Source organism: Saccoglossus kowalevskii, chromosome 3, assembly GCF_978046115.1.
Source record: "Saccoglossus kowalevskii chromosome 3, keSacKowa6.1, whole genome shotgun sequence".
In the NCBI taxonomy this organism is placed as follows: Eukaryota; Metazoa; Hemichordata; class Enteropneusta; family Harrimaniidae; genus Saccoglossus; species Saccoglossus kowalevskii.
In genome coordinates this window covers 42,969,108-42,975,341 of record NC_140643.1, presented here as the reverse complement: position 1 = coordinate 42,975,341, position 6,234 = coordinate 42,969,108, and positions in this window count along the sequence as shown.

Sequence of the window (6,234 nt, the reverse complement as noted above, 5' to 3'; positions counted from 1 at the left end):
ATGCCATTGTTGTGTCACTGATATACTAGACACATCTCTTGTCCAATGTGCCATCGTTGTATCACTGATATACTAGTCACACCTCTTGCCCAATATGCCATCATTATGTCACTGGTATACTAGTCACACCTCTTGTCCCTGATATAATAGTTACATATCTTGTTCTATATGCCATCATTGTGTCACTGATATACTCGTCACATCTCACTGATATACTAGTCACATCTCTTGTCCAATATGCCATCATTGTGTCACTGATATACTAGTCACATCTCTTGTCCAATATGCCATCATTGTATCACTGATATACTAGTCATATACCTTGTCCAATGTGCCATCGTTGTGTCACTGATATGCTAGCCACATTTCTTGTTCTATATGCCATCATTGTGTCACTGATATACTAGTCACATCTCTAGTCCAATATGCCACCATTGTGTCACTGATATACTAGTCACATCTTTTGTTCTATATGCCATCACCGTGTCACTGATATACCAGTCACATCTCTTGTTCAATATGTCATCATTGTGTCACTGATATACTAGTCTCATCTCTTGTTCTATATGCCATCATTGTGTCACCGGTATACTAGTCACATCTCTTGTTCAATATGCCACCATTGTGTCACTGATATACTAGTCACATCTCTTGTCCAATGTGCCATCGTTGTGTCACTGATATACTAGTCAGATCTCTTGTTCAATATGCCATCGTTCTGTCACTGATATACTCGCCACATGTCTTGTTCAATATGCCATCATTATGTCACTAATATACTAGTCACATCTCTTGTCCAATATGCCACCATTGTGTCACTGATATACTAGTCACATCTTTTGTTCTATATGCCATCACCGTGTCACTGATATACCAGTCACATCTCTTGTTCAATATGTCATCATTGTGTCACTGATATACTAGTCTCATCTCTTGTTCTATATGCCATCATTGTGTCACCGGTATACTAGTCACATCTCTTGTTCAATATGCCACCATTGTGTCACTGATATACTAGTCACATCTCTTGTCCAATGTGCCATCGTTGTGTCACTGATATACTAGTCAGATCTCTTGTTCAATATGCCATCGTTGTGTCACTGATATACTCGCCACATGTCTTGTTCAATATGCCACCATTATGTCACTAATATACTAGTCACATCTCTTGTTCAATATGCCACCATTGTGTCACTGATATGCTAGTCACATCTTTTGTTCTATATGCCATCACCGTGTCACTAATATACCAGTCACATCTCTTGTTCTATATGCAATCATTGTGTCACTGATATACTAGTCACATCTCTTGTCCAATATGCCATCATTTTGTCACTGATATACTAGTCACACCTCTTGTCGAATATGCCATCATTATGTCACTGATATACCAGTCACACCTCTTGTCCAATATGCCATCATTATGTCACTGATATACTCGTCACACCTCTTGTCCAATATGCCATCATTTTGTCACTGATATACTAGTCACACCTCTTGTCCAATATGCCATCATTTTGTCACTGATATACTAGTCACACCTCTTGTCCAATATGCCATCATTATGTCACTGATATACCAGTCACACCAATTGTCCAATATGCCATCATTATGTCACTGATATACTCGTCACACCTCTTGTCCAATATGCCATCATTTTATCACTGATATACTAGTCACACCTCTTGTCCCTGATATACTAGTCATATCTCTTGTTCTATATGCCATCACCGTGTCACTGGTATACCAGTCACATCTCTTGTTCTATATGCCATCATTGTGTCACTGATATACCAGTCACATCTCTTGTTCTATATGCAATCATTGTGTCACTGATATACTAGTCTCATCTCTTGTTCTATATGCCATCGTTGTGTCACTGATATACTAGTCACATCTCTTGTTCTATATGCCCTCATTGTGTCACTGATATACTAGTCACATCTCTTGTTCTATATGCCATCATTGTGTCACTGATATACTAGTCTCATCTCTTGTTCTATATGCCATCGTTGTGTCACTGATATACTAGTCACACCTCTTGTCCAATATGCCATCATTATGTCACTGATATGCCTGTCACACCTCTTGTCCAATATGCCATCATTATGTCACTGATATACTCGTCACACCTCTTGTCCAATATGCCATCATTTTGTCACTGATATACTAGTCACAACTCTTGTCCAATATGCCATCATTTTGTCACTGATATACTAGTCACACCTCTTGTCCAATATGCCATCATTATGTCACTGATATACTCGTCACACCTCTTGTCCAATATGCAATCATTGAGTCACTGATATACTAGTCTCATCTCTTGTTCTATATGCCATCGTTGTGTCACTGATATACTAGTCACATCTCTTGTTCTATATTCCGTCATTGTGTCACTGATATACTAGTCACATCTCTTGTTCTATATGCCATCATTGTGTCACTGATATACTAGTCTCATCTCTTGTTCTATATGTCGTCATTGTGTCACTGATATACTAGTCTCATCTCTTGTTCTATATGCCATCATTGTGTCACTGATATACTAGTCACATCTCTTGTTCTATATGCCGTCATTGTGTCACTGATATACTAGTCTCATCTCTTGTTCTATATGCCATCATTGTGTCACTGATATACTAGTCTCATCTTTTGTTCTATATGCCGTCATTGTCACTGATATAATAGTCACATCTCTTGTTCTATATGCCATCATTGTGTCACTGATATACTAGTCACATCTCTTGTTCTATATGCCATCGTGTCACTGATATACTAGTCACATCTCTTGTTCTATATGCCATCATTGTGTCACTGATATACTAGTCACATCTCTTGTTCTATATGCCATTGTTGTGTCACTGATATACTAGACACATCTCTTGTCCAATGTGCCATCGTTGTATCACTGATATACTAGTCACACCTCTTGTCCAATATGCCATCTTTGTGTCACTGATATACTAGTCACATCTCTTGTCCAATGTGCCATCGTTGTGTCACTGATATACTAGTCAGATCTCTTGTTCAATATGCCATCGTTGTGTCACTGATATACTCGCCACATGTCTTGTTCAATATGCCATCATTATGTCACTAATATACTAGTCACATCTCTTGTTCAATATGTCACCATTGTGTCACTGATATACTAGTCACATCTCTTGTTCTATATGCCATCACCGTGTCACTGATATACCAGTCACATCTCTTGTTCTATATGCAATCATTGTGTCACTGATATACTAGTCACATCTCTTGTCCAATATGCCATCATTTTGTCACTGATATACTAGTCACACCTCTTGTCGAATATGCCATCATTATGTCACTGATATACCAGTCACACCTCTTGTCCAATATGCCATCATTATGTCACTGATATACTCGTCACAACTCTTGTCCAATATGCCATCATTTTGTCATTGATATACTAGTCACACCTCTTGTCCAATATGCCATCATTTTGTCACTGATATACTAGTCACACCTCTTGTCCAATATGCCATCATTATGTCACTGATATACTAGTCTCACCTCTTGTTCTATATGTCGTCATTGTATCACTGATATACTAGTCTCATCTCTTGTTCTATATGCCATCATTGTGTCACTGATATACTAGTCACATCTCTTGTTCTATATGCCGTCATTGTGTCACTGATATACTAGTCTCATCTCTTGTTCTATATGCCATCATTGTGTCACTGATACACTAGTCTCATCTTTTGTTCTATATGCCGTCATTGTCACTGATATACTAGTCACATCTCTTGTTCTATATGCCATCATTGTGTCACTGATATACTAGTCACATCTCTTGTTCTATATGCCATCGTGTCACTGATATACTAGTCACATCTCTTGTTCTATATGCCATCATTGTGTCACTGATATACTAGTCACATCTCTTGTTCTATATGCCATTGTTGTGTCACTGATATACTAGACACATCTCTTGTCCAATGTGCCATCGTTGTATCACTGATATACTAGTCACACCTCTTGCCCAATATGCCATCATTATGTCACTGGTATACTAGTCACACCTCTTGTCCCTGATATAATAGTTACATATCTTGTTCTATATGCCATCATTGTGTCACTGATATACTCGTCACATCTCACTGAAATACTAGTCACATCTCTTGTCCAATATGCCATCATTGTGTCACTGATATACTAGTCACATCTCTTGTCCAATATGCCATCATTGTATCACTGATATACTAGTCATATACCTTGTCCAATGTGCAATCGTTGTGTCACTGATATACTAGCCACATCTCTTGTTCTATATGCCATCATTGTGTCACTGATATACTAGTCACATCTCTAGTCCAATATGCCATCGTTGTGTCACTGATATACTAGTCACATCTCTTGTCCAATATGCCATTATTGTGTCACTGGTATACTAGTCACATCTATTGTCCAATATGCCATCATTGTGTCACTGATATACCAGTCACATCTCTTGTTCTATATGCAATCATTGAGTCACTGATATACTCGTCACATCTCTTGTTCAATATGTCATCATTGTGTCACTGATATACTAGTCTCATCTCTTGTTCTATATGCCATCATTGCGTCACCGGTATACTAGTCACATCTCTTGTTCAATATGCCACCATTGTGTCACTGATATACTAGTCACATCTCTTGTCCAATATGCCATCGTTGTGTCACTGATATACTAGTCACATCTCTTGTTCAATATGCCATCTTTGTGTCACTGATATACTAGTCACATCTCTTGTCCAATGTGCCATCGTTGTGTCACTGATATACTCGCCACATGTCTTGTTCAATATGCCATCATTATGTCACTAATATACTAGTCACATCTCTTGTTCAATATGCCACCATTGTGTCACTGATATACTAGTCACATCTCTTGTTCTATATGCCATCACCGTGTCACTGATATACCAGTCACATCTCTTGTTCTATATGCAATCATTGTGTCACTGATATACTAGTCACATCTCTTGTCCAATATGCCATCATTTTGTCACTGATATACTAGTCACACCTCTTGTCGAATATGCCATCATTATGTCACTGATATACCAGTCACACCTCTTGTCCAATATGCCATCATTATGTCACTGATATACTCGTCACACCTCTTGTCCAATATGCCATCATTTTGTCACTGATATACTAGTCACACCTCTTGTCTAATATGCCATCATTTTGTCACTGATATACTAGTCACACCTCTTGTCCAATATGCCATCATTATGTCACTGATATACTCGTCACACCTCTTGTCCAATATGCAATCATTGAGTCACTGATATACTAGTCTCATCTCTTGTTCTATATGCCATCGTTGTGTCACTGATATACTAGTCACATCTCTTGTTCTATATTCCGTCATTGTGTCACTGATATACTAGTCACATCTCTTGTTCTATATGCCATCATTGTGTCACTGATATACTAGTCTCATCTCTTGTTCTATATGTCGTCATTGTGTCACTGATATACTAGTCTCATCTCTTGTTCTATATGCCATCATTGTGTCACTGATATACTAGTCACATCTCTTGTTCTATATGCCGTCATTGTGTCACTGATATACTAGTCTCATCTCTTGTTCTATATGCCATCATTGTGTCACTGATATACTAGTCTCATCTTTTGTTCTATATGCCGTCATTGTCACTGATATAATAGTCACATCTCTTGTTCTATATGCCATCATTGTGTCACTGATATACTAGTCACATCTCTTGTTCTATATGCCATCGTGTCACTGATATACTAGTCACATCTCTTGTTCTATATGCCATCATTGTGTCACTGATATACTAGTCACATCTCTTGTTCTATATGCCATTCTTGTGTCACTGATATACTAGACACATCTCTTGTCCAATGTGCCATCGTTGTATCACTGATATACTAGTCACACCTCTTGTCCAATATGCCATCTTTGTGTCACTGATATACTAGTCACATCTCTTGTCCAATGTGCCATCGTTGTGTCACTGATATACTAGTCAGATCTCTTGTTCAATATGCCATCGTTGTGTCACTGATATACTCGCCACATGTCTTGTTCAATATGCCATCATTATGTCACTAATATACTAGTCACATCTCTTGTTCAATATGCCACCATTGTGTCACTGATATACTAGTCACATCTCTTGTTCTATATGCCATCACCGTGTCACTGATATACCAGTCACATCTCTTGTTCTATATGCAATCATTGTG